This window comes from Aquila chrysaetos, chromosome 3 (genome assembly GCF_900496995.4).
Source record: "Aquila chrysaetos chrysaetos chromosome 3, bAquChr1.4, whole genome shotgun sequence".
Taxonomy (NCBI): Eukaryota; Metazoa; Chordata; class Aves; order Accipitriformes; family Accipitridae; genus Aquila; species Aquila chrysaetos.
In genome coordinates this window covers 3,647,193-3,669,788 of record NC_044006.1, presented here as the reverse complement: position 1 = coordinate 3,669,788, position 22,596 = coordinate 3,647,193, and the positions used below count along the sequence as shown (strand labels likewise).

General features: G+C 47.5%; 1 long non-coding RNA gene across 4 annotated transcripts; it reads left to right on the top strand.

Moving 5' to 3' along the window:
* The first annotated feature begins 236 nt into the window (after positions 1-236).
* Positions 237-2,768, top strand: LOC115339473. 4 transcript variants are annotated; one of them, XR_003922731.1, is made up of 3 exons: positions 237-393; positions 723-933; positions 2,439-2,768. It is a non-coding gene; the product is annotated as an uncharacterized LOC115339473 (long non-coding RNA). The 4 variants fall into 4 exon arrangements; XR_003922733.1 differs by having other exon boundaries at positions 237-418; positions 775-933; XR_003922730.1 differs by having other exon boundaries at positions 240-393; positions 775-933.
* The last annotated feature ends 19,828 nt before the right edge of the window (positions 2,769-22,596 follow it).

Genomic DNA, 22,596 nt, shown 5'->3' with positions numbered 1-22,596 from the left:
TGGGCTGCGAGGAGCGATTGAACTCCAAATACTGCTCAGCAGCCTCCAGCTGACAGGCTATTTTTTGCCGTGGTTGACTAAATATGGTCAGGGAGGGAAGAACACGAGAAGGGGCCACTCGCCCGGGAGTGCGTGTTTCGGATGCTTCGCTGGGTATATAAGCACTGGAAAGGTGGACTCGTTTTCTGACCAGCTCTTCCCCCCCCCCCTTCAACCCCCCCCCCCCCCCCCCGGGCTGTGCTTGTGTATCCCTCCTGACCCCCAGCCCGGGCTGACCCCCCCGGGGGAAGAAGGAGGGGGGTGTTGGGGGGGGGGGGGAGGAGGAAGAGGAGGAGGAGGAGGAGGAGGGGGGGGGCGCAGGCACTTCTGCAGGCGCAGCCCTTTCGCATCAAGGTGTGCTGCAATCCGGGCGGGCAAGGTTGCTTCTCTTTAACTCCTGCTTCGCCGGCAGCGTTCCCCGGAGCCCCGCTTTGCCCCCCCCCCCCCCCTCCCCGGGATCCCTCCCCGGCTCCGGCGCTCAGCCCCCGCTGTACCGCGCTGCCTGCCGCCGTCCTCCCCCCCCCCGCCCCAGCAAGCCGCGATGCAGCAGCGGGGATGGAGTTGTAGTGGTGCTGGGTGGAGGGGGTGAGGTAAGGGTGGATGGGGAGGGGAGGGGTTTGCCTGATGATTTTTTTTTTTTTTAAATTTTTTTTTTTTTTTTTTTTTTTTTTTTTTTCTCCAAGTGAGGACTAATACCATTCCTGGGCCTGCTCTCTTTTTCCCTTCCTGCATTAGAGATTGGCTATAAGGAGAAGGCTGACGGCTGCAGCATGAAGCGCATTATTACCTTGTGATTCCATGACCCTCCTCTATGCATCCCTAACTCTCGAAAGCTGATTCAGCTTTCAGCTAGTGCTCTGGTGAGTCCTCTGCTGCAACAGAAGCTCCTAACTGGTATGTCTTTTTTTTTTTTTTTTTTTCCCTCTTCTGCTCCCTGCCTTGCCTTTAACTGCTACCAGCTCAGCTTGTTTTTAAACACTTTTTCTGGTCAATGCAAGACTGAGTGCCCATCCAACTTACCTGGGGACTTAAATGTGGGCTTTTGCATCCGGCAAATGTATGTGTGTGCGTGTGTGCCGCGTGTGTGTGTCTGTGCGGGGATGTGCTGGGTGTGTGTTTGATCTGTGGATGGGTTAGGAGACCTTCCCCCCCCAACCCCCCCTCTTTTTTTTTTTTGTTCTGCTGTGGCATACTCCGCATTTAAAAAAAAAAAAAAAAAAAAAACTAACAAACTGCAGAGCAAGCAGTGCACTAGAATAATCTGAACTGAAATGTTAGAACTTTGACATGCAACCGTTCTGCAAGGTTAAACCGGCTTTTAAATGCCTAATTCAGACACAGGCTGGCTAATGACACCTGGGGGGATTGGGGCTTTATTTATTTATTTGCAACAAACTAGTGCTATGAGCTAATACCAGCCAGAGCAAAAGGGTGAAATGTGGTTAAACTTAGCCTAACTTGCAATGATCTCAGTGCTGCGGTGATTAACTGTTAAAATGCCGAGAAATGAGCGTTAATTACAGGCGCATGGTTTGTGGACGATCAGAAAGGCAATATGAGGAGGAGGAGAAGTTAGGTTTTCCCTGCAAGGGTTTGGAATTCAGGTTACACTTCATACATCAATTGACTGTTATTGCTTCTGCAGCTCAGAGTTGACTATGGTCATTGTATTTTATACGATAGTGGCGATACCTAGTCTCATAAATATATAGACATCGGTATTGTGAGATGGATACTGTGGTACATACACACACGCACACAAATTTAGGTACGTTTTATAGCATGCTTATGTATATTTGACACATCTTTATACAGAGGTATGTAGATGCTATATAAAAGCAGGTGTAACGTATCATCCAAATACAACGCATCTCCAGGCTGTGTTGAGAGTATGGATACATGTATATGTCTGTGCCGGAGAGAGTGTACACTCAGCAATTGTGTGTAATTGTATAGGCAGAAATCTGTGATTTGTGCTGTCAGTTTAATTGCTGGCTTTCTCTCGAGCGCATGGTTGTGTCTGTGTCTCCCAAGGACTGAGCCCCGCGCCCAGTCCAGCCCAGTCCCTCTGCCGTGGGCTGCGCTGGGGCGAGGGCATGCCTTTGCCTCGGCCCCGCTTGCCTCTCCCTTCTCCGGCACCCAGCCCTAAATACGGGCTGTGTCCAAAGTCCCCAAAGTTTTGTGCTGCACAGCTCCAGCTCGACTTTGCCACCTGGACCTGAGCAGCACCTTGAGCCGGGGGGCAGAGCAGGGATATAACACACAGCACCTTGCTTTCCATCTCTCCCACCATCCTCCTTCCCCCTCTGCCTCCAGGCAATACCTCAGGCTCTTCCCTCCCCTTTTATTTGCCCCTTGGCCTCTGCACTATCCAGGTCTCCGTCTATTTTTCTCCCCAGAACAGCCACAATTGCATTGCGCATGTTTTTCTGATAAGAGCAAGCCCAGGAGCTCAGCGAGCCTAGGTGGGTCGAGGACGTTGGATGACGCTCGCCCACCACCACTTACTCTTGGTGGTAGCTGCAGGATGGGAACCACGGGGTGCCTCTGGCGTCACCGTTAAAAGCACCGTCACGCCATTTTTCTGCTCCTCCACCAAAAAGCACAACCCTGGAAAGCGCGAGCTTCCACCCAGAGCCTCAAAGCAAATTTAAATCTCCAGGATGAACTTTGCTGCCGTGGTTGTGTCATTGTCTTCAGTTTTAGTGAGGATTTAAAAGGTCATTATTTTAGCTCTTGCGTAGTGCTCTCTTCAGTGGCCGGCAGCCGCCGTCCCGCTCGTCCGCAGAAGTTGGGGACCGTTCAAGACAGCCTATGTCAAATGCATTTGAAGAAAGCAAATTGGGTATGAGTTGCAGATGTTTAATTGTCCAAGAAGTCCAGTAGCTGCCCTCCTGTTGTCGATCTGAAGGAAATTCAATACCATGGAGTACCTTGGCTGTGCAAAACCCCCCGCCAGCACTTTGATTTTTGTTGGGGTTTTTTTTTTTGAATCTTAAGCACTCAGACTTTCCCTCACACTCCTCAGCTCTCCCTTTGCTTTAATTTCACTGCAGTCATGCATTACAATGGTGCCACAGCTCCATCTCTCTTCCCCTTAATCCAAACTAAAGGTTGAAATTTGCCTTGAAATGAGACAAATGACGATTAAAAGGGCCAACAAACTCGGGGAACGAGGAGGGGACCTGCACAGAGCCAGGACGGCGGCACGTGCCGGTGGTGCGTGAGCGGTGTAAAGCCATTTTGGGGGGCAGGGGGCCGAGCGCGGCGGATTTACACCCCGGCTCCGCGCGGCCTTTGCTTTGCGTGGTGCTAGAAGTCGATGGGGAGCAGGGAAATATTTACTCCCCAGCTGGCAGTGCTATTTTAAAAAGCAGTAGAAAAGCATCGAAGCGATTAGGTATTCCAAAGTGCTTAGTTTGCCACTTGCTAAGTTTGCTTAAACCCTCTTTAAAGGGTTCATTAGAAGACTGTGAGAAACGGTAAAATTCATTAAGACGAAGGCGGCCATTCCGCGTTTGCCCGTAAATTGGTATCGATCGGCGGCGGCGGGGCGAGGGGCGGCGGGCGCAGGTGAGCGTGCCCTGCCTGCCCTGCTGAGCGAGCAGGCAGCGAGCAGGCAGCGCCCGGCGTGACCTCCGCCGTCGCTCCCTGCCTAAATCCTGCCTATAATAGTCTCCTATTCAGCCCGGGCGGCGTTTGCAGCCCTGCCACTCGGCCCACATTGTTCGGGGAGCTTTAAAGCTCAGCGCGGCTGCGAGGAGGCGAGGGAGAGGGGGAGAGCCAGCGGCTGCACGCGGGGCCGAGCCCCACGGGCGCACAAGCGCGCGGCGGCGCGCACGGGCGCGCATCCCACGGGGCTGCGGGAATAACTCGGAAAGACTTTGGCCCGAGCTCCCGACGCCTTGCTTTGGCTGCCTTTTATGTTGCGTATCTGCAGGTGTCTCCCCAAAACCCCTCAGCTGGCGCGGAGCTCAACCGGATGACTTCTTCGAAGCGATTTTTAAGTCTTTTTTTTTTTTTTTTTTTGCTTTTTAAATACCCTGAACTCCCCAAAAGGCGTGTGCTGTCTTTTGGGGTTTGCTTCTCTGCGAGGTAGTGTCTCACTCACAGTGACCAGCAGAGGAAAAATCATTGGATTCACTAGGTAAGATGCTTTCTTCTTCCTATGCTTTAATCTCTACTTACTGATGAAAGCAATTGCTTGTCTGGGGCTGATGAGTTTTCTTACTCTGGCAAATGGAGCAGTCCTTCCCGGTGTCGGCTTGTAAATCAGTAGCTGGCCATTTGATTTTTGGCTTTCTGAAAACAAATTGGCTTTTTGTTTCCAAACTGCAGGATGGAGGCAATCGGGAAAAAATGTGTATTTAACTTTCCCCCACATGGCTTTGTCTAAAATGATATCTACATGCGTATAGAGCAAATCCCTTCCACTAAAGCACATTTTGGTCTTTTTAATTGCTGAAAGTTTACGATTTCAAATGAAACACCTACTTTTTAGGTGGAGTGGGAGGTTGGCTTTTACTCTGTGCCTTTTCTGTGACAAAGAGCCCCTGCCAGGGCAGCCACCGGACCGCTGCCGCTTTGTGTCCTGTGAATTATCCAGTTCCTCTTCCCAGGGACCAAAATCCATCACCTGCCGAGGGCAAAGCCCGGGATTACCGGCGAGGAGCGGGAGCCGGGGGCGGGGGGGTGTGTGTCTCCCGCACATGGGCTGGGCAGGAGGAAAGTCTGCTGGTTTAAACTGAGCCGTGACTCACTCTCGGGATGTAAATTGTAAATCAGTGTTATTTTTCCTCCTGTGACCATATAAATGCGCATATTGAAACTACCTGCTTGAGAGACATACTTCTTTATATGCCCATATGAACCTGGCAAGCTATGGAATGTAAAGAAGTATGTATTTCAGGTGGGAACCCTTCTCGGAGGAGCAATGTGTGACCCCGGGCAAAGCGGGGGAGAAAGACAGACAGATTATTTTATATTATTATTTTTTTTAAACTGCCTGACCTGGCAGACCGACTGGGGAGTCAATTGATGATCTTGTTCCAGCGCGTGTATTGTTCTGTCACTTTGCCTGTGTCAGCAGGTGGAAATGCTCATCAGGACATTAAATATTCAATATGCTGACTGCGGCATGGGCTTTGAAAGGCGATGCCAGAGGAAAGCTGGCTGTCCGCTCCTGGGTTTTAACAGGGATGCAGGCCAATCGCTCCTTTCTCCTGCTTCCCCATCAACCCTTTTCCCCCCCAAAAAATAAGGCTAGATAGCAAAAAGAGCTGACTGATCTTTAAATCTAGGAAAAACAAAAGGAGATGGGTGGGGGGAGAAGAAAAAAGAGAAAAAGGATACAACAGTTGTGACTCAGGCGTGCAGTGTTTTAGCTTTAAATTAATGTGCAAACTCCGCTTTTCGAACCTTTCCCACCTTAAAACTTTCTGTGCTTAAAACTGGAGAGAGGGAGATCTTCCTTGTCGGTGTGACGAGCCATCGAGTCAGCAGATCACAGCTAAAGCCAGAGGAGTGCTCTGAATATAGGGGTCTTATTTTCCCAAAGGAAAATAAGAAAATTAGCTCCTTTAATTCTGGAAGCCTTCACTAGCTTTCGCTTTTCCTTTCAACCTTTTCCAATGTAAAACAGTCGGCTGTTTTTCCAGCATCCTACAATAATGAGGCAAGATGAAAGCAACTGGGTTTAAATACAAGTTTAACGTTCTGCCTAGGTGGGAGTCGCGGCCGAGGGTTTAAAGCTTTCAGCCCCAAACGTCCTCACGCTTCTGCGACGCCTGTAATGACGGGCAAAGCCAAACTCCTCAGAAAGCCGCTCCCCAGCTACCCGAACTCACGTTCCCATCTCCGCGGGGCAGCTGAGAGCAAGGTTTTTGCTTTTGAGTGATTTTCCCTTGGCTCACGGGCTCCTAAGCCATCGGTTGGTAGGCGTGATGCCTCGGCATCCCGCGCCGAAGTTAATCAAATCTCACCCGTCGCAGCATCCTCTCCCGGGCACGGGGAGCGGGCGAGACTCGGAGTTTGGATTTTGCGGAGTCTTTATCAGGCTCGATTCACGGCGAGCGCCATCGTCACTTGTTACGCGTACACCAAAGGGGGTTTAACTGTAAACAGGCGCTCGTGACTAGCGGGTTAGAAAAGGCAGGCTGGGCTATCGGGGAGGTTTCCTGCGTGTAGGATTTGGTGGGGGTTTATTAAGAGCTTTTTTTGTTGTTGTTTAAAGTAAATACCGTGGGTGATGGAGGTGTGGGAGGCGCTGAGCCCCTTCCTAGCGGAGGAGGAGCCTTTTCTTTGCCAGGTGGTGTTGGGAAGGCCGGGTTTGTGCTGGAGGATGGCTGATTTGCACATCATCCCGTTTGCATTTTAGGATGCTCTTGTTATGCTGGGCCCTGGAAAGCCGGGCTTTTCCTGGCCGGCCACGGCGGCGGCTCTCGGAGCCTCGCTGCGGGGATGCGTCGTCCATTGGGCTCAGCCCCACCAGCAGCCACCCTGCGTGGGGGTGGTCCCCAGCCCCCGGGTCCCCACGAGGATGGGTCCTGTGGGTGTCCAGCCCCATTTTGGGGTCAGATTGAAAGAGCAAGCTGGTGGATGCTGGGAAACGAGCTGAGCCCGAGCAAGGAAGCTCTGGTGCCCAAGCGGGGTTGCAGTTTCGCTCCCTTGTAAATCACTGATGTTAGCTTGAGTCTCCGGATGAAAAACGAGGACAATTCTCACCATTCTGGATATAACATAAAATTATATGTTATATATAATTTATATATAAAATCTCCCTCCGTTCCTTGCTGAGCCTTTGCCCTACCTCTTCTCCTTTTCCTTCTCCTTCCTTCTGTCCTCTCCTTCCTTCTTTCCTTGTGTTTCTTTTTTCTCTTTTTCTCTTTTCTTTTTTCTTTTCTCTTTTTTCTTTTCTGTTCCTCTTTCTCTCTTTCTTTTTTCTCTTTTTTCTCTTTTTATCTTTTTCTTTTTCTTCTCTTTCTTTTTTCTTTTTTCCTCTTTTCTTTTTTCTTTTCTTTCTTTTTCTTTTTTCTCTTTCTTTTTTCTCTTTTCCTCTTTTTCTGTCTTTTCCTCTTTTCTTTTTCTCTCTTTTTTTCTTTTTTTTCTCCTCTTTTTTCTTTTTTTCTCTTAATTTTTTCTCTTTTTAAAATCTCTTTTTATCTTTTCTCTTTTTTCCTCTTTTTATCTTTTTTCTCTTTTTCTGTCTTCTAATCTTTTTTTGTCTTTTTTTCCCTCTTTTTCTCTTTTTTCCTCTTTCTTCCTCTCTCTCTCTCCTTCCTGTTCTTTCTTTCCTCAGCACAGGTTTTACTAAAACTCCTGTGCCACTGTGCGTTGCTCTCGCGAAGGTGCTCATGGTCTGATTTACAGTAGATACCTGCATTCCTAATGCAATTTTTATCTCCTTCCCCCCCTCTTTGAATTAATACGCTTGTTAATCACATGGAATCGCTAACTTTAGGAAGTCACTAAGTGCTCAGATTTATTTTTTATGTAAATATTTTCAAAGCTATAACTCTGAGCGCTGTCTCGCAGCATGGGAGCGGAGGTGGCAAGGGAGGCTTCGCCGTGGTGCAAGGCACCCGGGCTTGGATGATGATAAAACCAATATGGGGTGTCTGTGCGTGGCCCCCCCAGAGCCACGGCAGCCCCTTGCTGTTGGCGTCGATGGAAGCAGACGACGGCTGCAGGCCTTCGGCAACCAGTTTGCGCCATTCTTCTGCTTCGTGGCAGCTCTTCTTCCCTTTTACGCGTCTTCGGATTAAAACCGCGACTGTTAACATTGCACTAGATCCACTCTATTCGGTAGCTAAAATTAAGCCGCATCTCTTTCGCTCTTTATAAACCGGTGAGCATCTCCCAGCCTCGAGTGCCGTGGGCGGGCGCGCTGCGAGGAGCATCTGTGCTGGACCCGCTGCCGCGCAGCAGCGCCGGGATGCTCAGGTGCGCCCATCCATCCTGCAAACTGAGGACTGTGCGGTGTCGGGCATGGAAACAGGAGCTTTGAGAATTGTAAAAGCCATAAATCCAGTGGACCAAATTAGTTAAATTTTTCTATTCTATGCCTCACAAAATCCAGCCGTTCTCGAGATGAATTCTCCGCATGTAAGCGGAACTACCGGCAGGTATAAGATGGATATTTTGCACGTGCACACGAGAGCACAGGGACGAATTTGTGCCATGCGGTTTTTCCCCGGCGGGTTTATTTTTTTTAGTTTTGTGTGTTTGTTGTGCTGATGATCTATTATTAGTGTTGTTTCTATTACTTAATATTGGAAGACAGGTGGTCCCATAAATTCCAGCACCCTCTTTTGAAAAAAAATAAAAGGGGGGGGGGGGCATGTTTGCAATTCAAGTTTAATAGTGCATTCATCAAGAGCAATAAAGCATTTTATTGCACAAGTATTTCAAGGGATGTGCTGGCCCTGGTAAAAGCATTAGTAAAGGGGTGCATCAGCAATCTCATTTAAAACTGTCGACCCAACGTGAAAAATGTTGCGTTGAAGAATAAACTGCTATTAAGCATGATTAGATTGACCTGCAGGACAGATATTTTAGCTGCAGCAGCACAAGTCGATCAAAGTGAGCATCGCTTAGATTGCAAATTTTTTTTTTTTAATGCCCTAAATTAAAAATGAAAGAGTCTCAGAATATTTAGGACCAGAGAGTGACTTTGGGGGTGAGATTTGTGCGTTCGATTCAAAGCGGTTTGGAAAGGTGGGGAAAGGGGGAAAATGTATTAATTGCTGCCCCTTTAGCATACATTGAAAGTATGTTACTCAGATCAACCAATCAAAAAAGAAATTGTGCTGACTCAGCATTCGGGCTAGTCTGCACGTCCGATTGCAGAAGAGATCAGCACTGCACTGCAGTATCTCTCCCTGCCTTTGACACCAGCCTAGCTGGGCAGGGCTTCCCTTGTGTTTCCCAGGACTGGTTTAGGCCAAGAACAAGAGAAGGCCCTGAAGAGAGGAGGAGAGAGTCAAGGTTGCACGAGCCTTGAGCTGCTAACGATCCTTTTTAGTCAGTAAGAAAGAGCTTCCATGCTAGGTTTGCCCTGCCAGATGCAAGCGGCTTGAATTGCTTGGGAATATATCTATTTTTAAAGACTTTCACCACATCTTGCACTTAGCAGTGACTGTGGGCGAGGGGGTGGTGTGTTCCTCGCAAGAGAAATATCCTCACTCCTCAGCTCGGATCCCTTCCCTGAAAGCCCAGAGCTGATTTAAGTACCGCGCTTGCAATTGCCTCCCAGAGAAGATGCTAGGTTTAATGTTTGCCGCTTGATGCTGAAGTTGCTCTTGACCTCGGCCGAGCCAGCAGCGATGCTGCGAGATGCTTTCCCATTGGGACGTGGCGGGGTCACGGTGAGAGCAGCCCAGTGCTCTAGGGATGGGAGCTGAGGGCACGGGCTGCGCCGTTGGCTCACTGGGCTTGCGGGTGAGTCGTGTAGCTCCCCTGCCTCAGTTTCCCCCAGAGGCAGAGTAGGTGTTCGCCTTGGAGACGTTGAAGCCGCTGCTTGCGCTGTGAGGCTAAAGCTGGAGGAGGCCAAGGCCGGTTGATGCGACTACCCAAGGACAAACTTGTTCTGCGTTTGTAAGGACTTCCCCACTTTGGTGTTGGCTTGCACAGTGACGCCTGGCCTGTGTTTTGGGGAGATGGCGCAGCCCGGCTGGACTGTGCCCCTTCTGCCCTCGTGCCGAAACGCAAAGACTTGTCCGGGCTCCCCAACATCTCCGAGCGGGTGCAGGGCGTGAGATGCCGAGGCCGGAGCTCAACCGGGACCCCGCGGGGCCGTAGCTGCCTGGGGGATCTCCAAGCGGGAGCAAGGCGTGCGATGAGGTCCACGAGATGCTCCAGCACCAAGGGGCTGCTCGCTGCCTCACGGATACTGGTTACCAGTCTGGGCGCAATACCGCACAGTGCCACGTTGCCGGCTGACTCTACCAGCACCGGGAAGGTTGTGCGATGCCGGCGTAGCCCCCGGGCTTGTGACTGCCGCTGCGCCCCGTGATGCTCTGAAGGCGTTTTTGCTTGCGCCGTTTAACAAGCATCAGCGTGAATCCCTGGTTTGGTTTGTATTTTTGCAAAGCGGTCTGTAGGGAGGAGCAGAGGCCGATGGTGGATATCCTTGTGTGCAAGGGGAAGGCTTTCAGACACAGATATGTCTTGAATAAAGCAGAATTTAATAGTCAAAGGTTTTAGCAGTTGGAGCAGTTGCTGGTGGTGCTCAGGAGACCAGCTACACGCTGGGGCTCGGGGGAAGCAGGACGACTGACATCTCCAACAGATGCAGGGTTTTCCTTTTTTTTCCTTTTTTTTTTTTTTTTTTTCTCATGAAGCACAGGGCCATGCCTCTAAATGCCTCGCCATGCCCAGATATGGCCTGCGCTGGGACCTGTGCCGCTATCTAAAAAAGCCCTGGGCAGACTGATGAGCCCAGGGAGACCGGGGAACAACTGCTATAAATAGCGTTCATTCTCAGCTGCCCTTCTGGTGGGACCGGATTAGGTGGCATCTGGGCAGCCAAGAGGCGCGGGACTCGTGACCACTGACCGCAGAAGTCACCCAGCAGCTGTAAGGATGGGAGCCATCCCTGCAAAGCCCTTACATAGGCAAGTCAACCCTGGTATTTGGGGAGTCGGATAAAGCTACGGGAGCAGGAATCCAGTGACCTAAGAGCAATCAAGAATAAAGTTCACCGCGACGGCCGGGGCAGCGCTTCCAATCTGAGAAGTGAGCCGGTGTCGGAGGCAGGACTTGGCTTTCGGCTGTCGAAAACTGTTCAGTGCAAAGGAAGGAAAGCATCAGGAGGGAGCTGGCAACGCGGGAAGCAAATTGTCGCAAAGAGTGGCTGAGATGAAGAGACTGGTGTCCCTTTCTGGGATGCCGTGGGTTAATTTGCTGGCAGCGAGATTATTGAAAGCTCTGATTTAATATTTGTGTTTACTTCGGGTAAACGAATTAACAAAAAAACCCCAAGTCTTAATAATTTAAGGCACCAACTTGATTGAGGCTAGTAGAAAATAATGAATCTCATGCAGTGATTTCACTCCTAACCTTGCAGAAGGTGGACAGTGTGTGTAGTTTATGTCCGCGTGGGTGCAATATAACTGGTCCCTATATGCGAGGGGTACGTGTAGCTACAGGCTGCAAGGGTGTGATCCAGCTCCTGCAACAGCAGTGGAAAAGGACTGTATTTTGCTTGAATTAAGCTCAGCCTTGAGTATTTGAAGGGAAAAGATGGAGCCAGGGAGCGGGGATGGTTTGGCCGAGCAGAGGAGATGGCTGTGCAGGTGCTACCTGGAAGGGATGTCCTGAAATATCTGCAATCCTTTTCATGGGATAAAAAGCAGGGAGTGAGCTGCAGCTTGTCCCCGAGTGGGTCTGCTGCGGGACGGGGACTGGGATGCATGGGCAGGCAGGGCGAGAGGGGTATTTATATCGGGTTTTGTCCCTTCCCTTCCTCACCGGTGTCAGGGCTGTGATGCGCGGGGATCCGCACCACTTTGCTTTCTTTAAATTAAGCCAGCTTTGTCCTAAAGCCTTGTCTTTGAGACAATAAGACGCACCCGCACCCACTAAAATCTATTGTGCCATTTTTGCAAAGACCAGCAAAAGTCACCCGTGTGCCGTCCCCTCCCTGTCCTCCGTGCTCATTTGGCCTATTTGAAGCTGAATTTATTCCTGGGAAGGTTCCCCATCAATTTGCCTTGCTCTTTTGTTGACAAGTTTATTAAAAACCTGGGCAACTACATATTAAACTTTTATCAGTGTCGAGGAAGAATACGTCCTTTGAGCGGCCACAAAAGTTATGGATTGGGTCTTAACGTTTCTTGTTCCACCGTTCGGCTGAGTCAGCGTAACAAATAAAAGCTGCCACCTCTTTTTTTTTTTCCCTTTCTTGAGAGACAGTTCCCTTAACAGTATAAGTAAGAGTGTCCAGTAATGCGAAAAGGTTTCAGGTCTGGGTAAACACGAGCTTTTTTTCTTTTTTTTTTGTGTGGCCATAAGTCTTTAATAATTTGTATTATTAACTTAAAATGGAAATAAAATATGAACCCTGGAGAAAGTTATTGCTTCTTAGCTCTGAGCCAATAGTTTTGATAAAATAACCGATACTTTATAGGGTTTATATGAAAAAACACTCCCAGATTAATAATGTTTGTTGTGCCACAAGTAATGTGCTTCCATCCACTGCGAGGGCATGAAGGGCTTGGGGCAATGCTTGGCTGGGGATGTACCTTTTGTGCCGCTGCAATATGGGATCTTTGCTCTTTTTCTTTAGTCATAAGATGAAACAAAGAGGAGGCCAATATGTTGCACCAAAGATGTTAAAAATAAAGCGTTAGAATTGCATAACCTAGTTCCCGTTTTGCCATGCAGCTGAGTTTTTAGGAGTTGGAAGAAGCCTGAAAAATAATCGGTGAGAAGGAGTTTGAACTGATACAACAGACAGGCAGGAAAAAAAGTGAGTGTCTGTGGGACTGAGCCACAATTCTTAAACTCCGCCAGATAAATAAATAAATAACTATCCCCAAACAGCACCTTTCTCTGCCTGTCACTGTGTCCAAGGATTTTTTAGTTCTTAAACAGGTTTGCTGGCATAATTTGTCAAGTCCAACAGGGAGGTTTCCGTGTGACAGAGGATCATTTTTCACCACGCACAGTGGTGCACCAAAGCAGTCCTGCAGGCTCTGAGCAACTCCATAATTAGATAACAGTTAACATACGTGTATTAGATGGATCATCATTCATGCTATAGGATACAGCAGAGCCCGCCACCGCCGATACTGTGCCGTGCCGAAAGCAAGCAGGGAGCGTTCTGGACAAATACGTCTTCCTCCAGGAGTTTATCCGCATCACCATTTGCTCCAATTATAACTAATTGGACACATATTGCATTTTCATAGCATCTAATTTTCTATTGATTTTAACGGGACTGCTGGTGTTTTGTACTATTAAGTGGTATCTCGTATCAGTTGCTGTTTAAAAATGCTGAGTACACTCCCCTGTATGGAATTATGCAGTCAGCACATGTTTTAAAACCTATTTAATTGTTTGGTCCATAAAATGCACAAACTGTATTAGGGAACGGCTTTGTTCTCTTTTGAGTGTGTGAGTTGAAAAAAAAAAATCCAACCCCACAACTATTTCCACCGCCAGTTTCAGGAGATGCAGCTCCCAGAGCCTTGCATTTGAGGCAAACAGATTCGGAGGGTCCGTCTCGGTCCCGCGTGGAGCCAGAGCATTTGCAGCTCCCTCCAGGTATCGATGCTCTGCATTGCCAGAACAGATCTGGTCTGTGCTTGAAATAGGACCTTTCTTTTTACCAGAGGCCTAGGACCAAAATTTGGATTAAGACAGGGATTCTCGTATTGAAAGCCAAGATTTTGATAAGGTCACACTTGACTTTCTGTATAACTGAGGAATAAGGTGATGATTGTAGGGTTTAGGGCTTTTTTCTCTGTCGTAGGTATTGCCACGTACCCCGGCAATACATCCAAATAAAATCAGACTATCAAATTAGCCATTGCATTTCAGCAAATACTCAGTGAAGCAGGATGAAAGCAATAGTCCTCTGTTCAGCATCATTTAAAGAAGAAAAGATTTAAAAGAGAGATTTAGGGGAGGAACGGAGAGGTGGCTTGACAAAAAGCGTTTCCAGCAATGCGTGGTGGATCATTGGATCACGGATGTTGGATAACGGTATGAATGGCAGAGAAAGCAGATAAAAGGTGATGGAAATTATGTTACGGGGCAGCTGAGCTACCCCAGGGTGCTGGTGAGTTTGCTGTCAACTCGCTGCCTTCGCTGGTCGTTAGCAAGGAGCACGTTGTGTCTGTGGGAGACAGGTGGGTTCATGGGGGTGTATGAATTAAAGAGACACTTTATTAAGTTCAGGTAATAGTTTTGGTTTGAAAGACTGAGTGGCTACTGCAATGTCAGCAACTACTTTAGTGCACAAAGGAACTGAGTGCTTTTTAATTAAGTCAAATAAAATCCAAGCGGGAGACTCTCAAGCCTTGTCTGGAGTCTACTTTTTGGGTTGAATATCTATAATTTTAGAAATGTTAATAAAACACAGTCCACTTTTTCCCTGTAATAATATAAGTTAAATTAATATTTGATGTCTGTAAGGAAAAGGATGAAAGCGGCGAGGTTGTATTTTCTGGTTTACAAATGGCACATTGTGCAGAATACAGCGACTGTGGCATTGATTTAAGCATCCTCACAAAGACACCATGCAATAAAGTTGAATCATCTGCAGTACAAGTATGGCTGTTTGGTGGAAAAAATAGCGAAGTGAGAGAGTAGACATTTTCCTGTATTATCAAAAGCCACTTCATTTTGGGGAAATTTCCTCCAATTTAGTAACATTTGGATGGAAATCAAATAACACATTAGCTTGAGGAAAGGGGAAAAAAACCTTCCAAAGCTAATTACGAAGGGAATGTGCACTTCATTAAGATAAAGCTGTAGGAAATCAATGTTCTGTATTGTTGTTTTTTCCTTTTGATTGGATTTTAGAATGATGAATTGTTAATGCATTTGATCTAAAAATGATTTGTTTATTCAGATGAAGAGCAACAGTACTTTGTCTCATTTGGCCTTTTAGCTTATAATGATAATGGCTTCGAGGGATGCTCATTTCTCAAAAGGGTATTGGACTGGAATAGGCAGGAGATTTCTGGACTCAGAAGGATGGGCCCAATGCAAGGGTTTGTTGTAGGCTAATTCTATTGCATGTTGAATCTTCTGCTTCATTAGGAATATCGACAAATGCTGATAAATTCTTTGGCTTTTCTGTACTGTCTATAACGTGTCTTTGTTAGAATATTGAGGCTAAAGTGGAAAGGTCTTCAATAGAGCAGATCCTCTTACATTGCCTACTACTGATCCTACTTGCCATGGCAGTGGTTTGGTAATGTGGGGCTTTTGCCCGTTCTCATGCCTATAATTGTGAACAGCGTAGCTGGCACCCAAACCAAAAGCAAAACAGAAGCACTAGGCAATGGTCGACAGAGAGGGAAAAGCGATGCACGCGTTTGTTTTGTTATTTTGGCTTTGATTTGCCTCTAACGCACGTCGCTTGCTCAGTGTGCCCATGGCTCTCCAACGCCATCCTGCAGCGCGCGTGGACTTTGCCCAGCTCGGGGATGTGCCGGTGCAAAGGCCCTGGGGGCCAGAAAGGACCTTTCCAATGCGAGACCCAATTTCACGAGAAAATGACTAGACCCGGCTTCAATTTGGACAGCAAACCTAAATTTGGTGGTGTCGGGTGGTGGAGTTTTTGAACCCGGGGCACGGTGCTGTCGCAGACCGCACTTGCGACATCAGCATAGGCAGGAAAGGGATGGTGACACCAAAGCCCTGCCTGGCTTTTAGGACTAGGCAAAGCTCTCCTGCCTGATCCTGCCTGCTGAACCTGGCAGTGCGGAGCAGGCAGAGGTGAACCCCGTACCCCCACATTTCACAGGGGTGGGGGCCCACAGGCGTTCAGGGGATGCGCGCTGCCTCGCAGGAGAGGTCAGGAGCTTCAGCACGGCTCCGACCTTTGAACACGTCTGAGCGAAGCCTCGGTAATTCGTCTTGCTCGGATGGCTTGTACAGCCTCGGAGCCCGGGCTGGCGGTACCTGGGCTGGCGGAGAGCTGTGCTCTCCCTGCCGGGAGGCTACAAGCCCCGGTGGGTTGCAGCCCTCTCCAGCCGATAATGTGGGCTGCTCTTTCTCAGCTGCTGGGAAAGCCTCACCGTCAGAGAGACATCATTAGTTTTGATTAATGGCATCCAGAAGAGAAAACCTAATTTTCTAAAAAGGAAAACCTCACCCATAACTCACTGCAGAGAATTTAAACAAAATGTTACAGAACATCTATGCCAACTCGCATTGATTTCAAACGCGTTCCTGGGCACTCCTCGAAGCAAAGCAGGAGGGAGTCGGGACAGCACTCCTCCCTGGCAAAAGATGCTCGGTGTAACCCCCGTACCACTCTCCCACGGTGCCACTTCCAAATGACTCTCCCCAGCTCAACGGGACCAGGACAGAGCAAGCATACCCGAGGAACTGAGCGTGTTTTAAGTGTGCAGTGGTGATGCTCAGGCAGCTTGGTGCACGCTAACCCGAAATCCACGTGCCCATCAGAGTTTGGCTTGGAGGCTCAGTGCAGCCTCGGTCACTGATGGCACTTCCACCTCCGCTCAATCACTGGTAAATAATTACTTTCCTTTGCCTCCTGTAACTCACCAAAGGATGAATTTAATACTTCCAGGTCTTCACTGTCTAAGTTTCCATTTAGTTCCTTGGCTTGATTGTCTCTTGAAAAGGTACCTAGAGATAACTCGATTAAATTAATTGTGGAGCTCTTTTAAAAAAGCTATTCTCTCTCTCTTTCTCTCTCTCTCCGTCTCTCTCTCCATTTATTTATAGGCAGCTTAGAGTAACGGGTTTGGGCAGTTAAGTGATCTGCAGTACTTACCGTTACAATGCAAAGCCTGTATTTCTTGGGGAGCTATAACGCTGGCCCACTTGCAATATTTCTGTGTGCAGTGGTTATAAGCGCATGTGCTTTTTCCTAGTATCATCTTGCAGGGTGGTGGGCTGCAAGGAAGAAGGGGGAAAGTCACCTTTGCCTTATGACGCATATAAATTCTTTAAATAGGTTATGCACATGGCAATGTGCAATATCTGCATGTGGCTCTAGGTTAAGAAGGAAAGGCCTGACTTTATTGGCTCCCGCTGCAGAAATGATCGGAGCTGCTGTGATTTTTAAATTTGATTTACTGAGTTATTTTTAGCAGTGGGGTGTTCATGCTGCAGGGCTCTCCAGGAGAAATCAACTCCCCAGTGCTGCAACGTGAACCATCGCGCGAGTGACTTGGGCAGCGGCGGTGTGGCACGGCTGCCTGGCAGGGGCTCGCTTTCGCCGTTTGGGGGCAAATTGCCTGATTATGAAATTGCAGGGAAAAAAAAGCCGTTTTTTTCCATTTTCCCCCCTCTTTCTTTTCCTTTCCACCCCTTTCCTGTTGGTTTCTGGTGACGGCAAATACAACCATTGCTTGTCTCAAGCAGATCTTAAAACCGCTGAAACCACTGATTTTAATGCCAGATGAGAAAAGACGGGAGGCGGCGGGGTAGGGAAGCAGAGTTTGCTAACCTCTACAAAAGATTTCAGGTATTTCAGCCTTTTCCCTCCCATTTGCCAAGGAGAGCCGCAAGGGGAGAAGAGCCCTGCAGCCCTGAGTTGCTCGGCTGTGGGCTGGGCTGGTCGTAGCAAAGGACATCTCTGCTTTACCTGCTGCTGCGCGTTAGCTGGCACTTCAGATACCAAAACACAGGGCATGGAGGAGGACAGCAGACCATAAAACACTGAAAGGAAGAAGGCAGGAGGTGACAATTAAAGTATCTGGATTAAAACAATAGCCTTTACTTATGTCACACTGTAATAGCAACATGGCTCTCGAAACAGACGGAGCCGAGTATCAGGTTTAAAAATGCTCCAGGCTGGTGGTTACCGCTGCAGACTATTCCACTGCTATTAAACCTGCCTCTTTAATTCAGACCCACTCTTCAGCCGTAGCCTCTAAGAAGCTTAAATAAATCCCGACTGCCTGAAAGTGAAGCCATTTGAACCGGTGCAACATCAGGCAGTGAGTTCAGAAGAGGTCCAGGCAACTGGGAAAGAAAAGACCCCGAGGAATTCCCCTCTTTGCTGGCCACAGCCCATGAGGCCAAATGCTTTGCTAAAGCTGGTAAAATGGAACCAAATCAACTGTTCAATGGATTTGGTCCCCTTCAACCAGCTGTAGCTGTGCATTGATCTCTCAGACGCGCCGTGGAGGATAAAACACTTGGTCCGGACCAAGGCAACTCAGGTAGCAGAAGACAAATGGCCACATGAACAGCGCCGATAAGGAAATTATGATGACTGGCATCTGCAGATCTATCACTCGGGCTCTAAACTGGTGGGCTGAGCCTGAGTCATTATGTGGTTGCCAGTCAATTCTGCCTAACGGAGACCACTCAAGATTGATAATCTCTATCGTCCTCCTATATTGATCTCAGCTGTAATTCAGGACTCTGTATTTCAACTGCAAATGCTATGCATTTTCATATGTATTCGCTCATGCCCACCCGGGAGCCCCGTGCCTCAGTGTTTCATCTGCTGCAACGAAGAATAAAGGTTTTGATCTGAAGTTCCCTCCTTGTGTTTTGTACTACGCGCCGAGCTGCTCATTCGATAGGCTCTAGTGAAGACATGGGTTGTTACAGGGCTACCGGAGCAGGGAATGAGGTGGGAATGCCAGCTGCTTCCTAATTGCCCCAAACTGCAAATATCCACAGCTTGTACTAGCCAACAACGGGGTTTTTTTTGTTTGGGAGATAAAAGCTATGCTCCTAAAAAAGGGTCCCCTGTTTGACTTCCTTGACCTAAAAGACTTGTAAAGTGTCTACCCCAGTCTGGTCTGTATAAGCACTCATGTTATGCTAATGGACTTAAAGAAAATCACTCACTTTCCCATGTAATAATGATTGGTGGGAAAGTAAGCTGGGCGTCATCTTTTCCTAACCATCGTAAATCTATAGGACTATCACAAGCTATGAATATTGCTGGTATAACGAGCCATTTGGATGCAAAAGTCTGATGTGAGATTATTCATGTCCTTACTTCTTAACAACACCTGGCCCAAGTTAACCCCTGGCATGAGAGAGTGCAGAGATTTGTCTCTGCCACACACCAGAAATTTGGTTCACTTGATTGCACGTCTCTAGTCCTTTAGCTACCATTTAAATGTTCTTACTAGGTCCAAGAGTATTCATGTGCTTTAAGATAAGGAGCTGTTTGCTGGATCTGAGGCTTAACATGCATCTAATATTTATGTCACTGGGTATTTAAAAGGCAAAGACATCAGGAGCAATGTTACTGCAGGAGCACCTTTCCTCAGCTAAAAGGAAAACAGTGCTTACCCAATTCTTCTAGCTCATTTTCCTGCACTTTAACAGTGCCTAAACATCCATGCCAAAATCCTACTGAAGTCTACATGTTTTTTTTTTTTCCCCACACTCTTCAATTAGATCAGGCACGTACCCAGTACTTCTGCCCGAGAACAAGTTCAGATTGAAAAGCACACACGCAGCTGAGAGCTCAGGTCTCCAGCTCTCTTTTTTGGGATGCAGTGATCAGTTCCCATACTGAAAAGACTGCTAAGATGTCAAAACTTCACTAAATGTGACTAGTGCCTCTATAGCTGCCATGCAGTGAGACCATCCTCCATGGTGAAACCCTCTTTTGCAAGAGACTGGATCTGTGCAACAGTGATGACAGATACATTTCCAGGTTGCTGCTGGGAAGATGTAGGTACTAAGCTGTTCTGTTACTTTCTTCCCTTTCTGTGGTTCATCGGTATTGAAGTGTAAATACGCCAGCAAGGAGAAGCGGTTGTATCAGAACTGCTGAGAAGCATTTCCTCCTTTTTTTTTTTGAAAGATGCAAAATGTGGGAAGCAACGGATGAGCCCTTGGAGAAGGATGTTTTTCCTTCATGCCACCAGCTGATTTCCTGGAAACATGTAAAAGAAATTACTGTTTTTCTTATTTTTTAATTATTCACAAATGCAACATCTTTCCAAACATCCAACAATGCATCCAACAGGGCTTTGACCTGGCCTAATAGAAGAGACCTAAGCCTTTGCAATATCCATTTGCCGACATTTGTGCCTGCAAACAGAGGAAAACAAGCAGCTCCAACAAATCCCCGCATTAGCATGGAGCCAGTTTGCAGCCGTGGGTAGTAAGGATGCTCGTGGCTTTCCAGCTGCAGCCACACAGCCCTTGGCAAAATAGCCAAGTGGCCACCACCTCTGTAGCTCCACGTCACATCTTGACGCATTCTTTCCCAGCCAATTATTTGCGTTGTGATTCGCAGCGCTGGTTTCCGAGCACTACCCAATCCCACCTCCTAATTTCCATCTCAGAAGCATCAAGCAAAGGCATCCGCTGAGACAGGAATGACTGCACGAGTAGCAGTCGCTGAACAAATATCACCTTAACGCTGTTGCTGTCAGTCCCGAGATTCATAAACGAGGAAGGATGAGGTCGAAAGCACAAGGGAAGGGGAATCCTCAGCTCAAGTCCCTAATTGCTGGCAGTCTGGGCTGTGAATGATATTGGGACTCTAGAGGAAAAGGTTGAGTAGAAACAGATGCTTCCAGCAGGCTGTGGCCTGGGTTTCCAAAATACCACGCTCCTCCCTCCTGCTCCCGCAATCTGGGTTATTCTCCCTCACTCCCCAGGGCTGCATCCAATGTAAACAACACCATTATTAAAATTCTTCCTTGGTAGTGATAACTAAGTTACTAAAAAATGTCAAATGGGGAAGCTGGAGGCATTACGATTCGAACAAAGCCGTGGAATGTAAATGAAAATCTTTTCTCCTTAAAGATGTGTGGTCCATATTTAGGTACCACCAAAGTCACCTAAGCCTTGAATAGCAGGAAAGCTCCCAGTTCTCTTGAAGCTAGAGAAGATATGAGTACACGGGGATCCCAAAAGTTGGGCCATGTATTTAGGTGCCTAAATGTGGACCCCACCTTCAGGCACCCATGCTTGAAGATTTCTGGCAGTATTTTTATTGCCTAATTATATCTTTATGGAATGAGAAATTCAATTTGCTTAGCAAGGAATTTCTATAACAATACAGCCTATTATGGTCTAGTCGAGGAAATACGAGGCCCAAGCAGAAGGCAGCAGGTAGACTTCAGGGGAACTCTCTAGGGACAAACGTAAGGCATGGGCCAAAAAATTACAAATATCCCTCCCGAAAGTTTGTGTTTCAGCCCCGCTCACTCCCAAATCCCTCCTGATGCAACAGCAGGGTTTTGGAGGAAACGGAGCTCGCTTACGGCTGCCCGTTGCAGCCAGGAGCTCCCCAGGTCATGAACCTGCCCATGGTCTCAAAACTGGATCTGCTTCTCTCAGTTTCCCATAAAGCACAGGTCTGAGTGGAAGTTTTGTCACTGCCTTTAAAAACCCCGGGATCAGGTCCTGGCTAAGTCATTATGAGCCTTTAGCCAACCACCATTAACTACATCAAATCTAATTGTCCTCCATATGCACTAAGAGGCTGCTCTGATGGCCCACCAGCCACTGCTGGTTTCCTGGAAACCCTATTAGCTTCTCAAACAAGGCAATCCTGAGGACTCAGTCCTGCAAACCTTCTGTGCAAATATTAAATAACAGTGAATAATTAGCAGGAATAATCCTTTTTTGCTTGACCCTCTTCTGTAATAAAGACCTTTGTCGGCAAATGCAAACGTTATTTTGAGGAGCAATTCATAATCTAGAGCTGCTAAACACATCAGCCTAAATACACTAATACTCTAATATCCATATTTATACAGGACTTAAGACAGATAAAAACAGACACATTATCTGTCCCAAAGACCTGAAGGCATTCATCGCTCAAGTGTAGGAAGAGAAGGTGGCAAAAGAGGTGGTAAAGAAAGGACCCACTTCTACCTTTGATACATCTGCAAGCGCATCTCTGGGTAGTGCAATCAGATCAGCTGGATTCTGTCCATGGAGTTTTATTATGTGCATCCTTTTCCTTCATCTGTTTTTTTTCTGAGAGGAGAGAAAGAAAGGACAAGCAAACCAACAGGCAGATAATTGTTCTGTGCTGACAGTTTGTCAAGTGAAGGAAGCACAATTTTAGTCAAGAGATCTGCATTACCGCAGCGCTTGAGCAGAAGTCTCTTCTTTTCCTCCCAGATGGCATTGACATATAGCCTGAAGGGGCTATCAGGATACAAAGCTAAAGATGGTTAAAGACATTAAAAACTGTACAATGTGAGCACCATCTACACTAGGACCGTCATCTAAGAGGAAGATTCATCTTGACATATTGGGCAGAAGACAGACCTTCTACTGGTGTTATGTATAGCTGTTGAGCCAAAGGTATTTTTGAGATAGATGAAAAATATATATATTCCTGCTACTAACCATGCCTTTTCTAGTGGGTCTTTATTGACTCTTGAAAAACTATGACCAATGAATGTAATGATCTGCCTTCCCCTTTCTTTCCGGGTGAATGATAGCTCCTGCAGGGTATTTATCACTGAGTGCAATGACTGGCTTGAGCTGTTCATGTCTAACTCTGCTTCCCAGCAAGCTATTGAATGCATCCTCTTCATCACAGGGCCACCAGGGTTTCCCTGGTCCTGCCAGGGCTTCTGTTAATAATAAATATTGCACTCAGAATAAAATTGTAAATCTTGCCATAGGATGGAGGGAATTTGAGTTTCTGCATTCCTTGAGTTTGGTGTTGCGTAAGTCCCTGTAATTTACTTGCACAGAGAATGGGCTTAATACTCTTGCCTTTTTTTAATAAGCTGCACAGCCATTTCATACAGTGGGTGCAGCTGGAGGGATAGAGAACTGCAAAGAGAGGACTTCACCTGCAGGAAAATATCCTCTACTTCCCCCAAAAGCGATGAAAATGTCAATACTATTGACACAACCCCTAATTAAAAATGACTGCCGTAATGATGCATATGATAG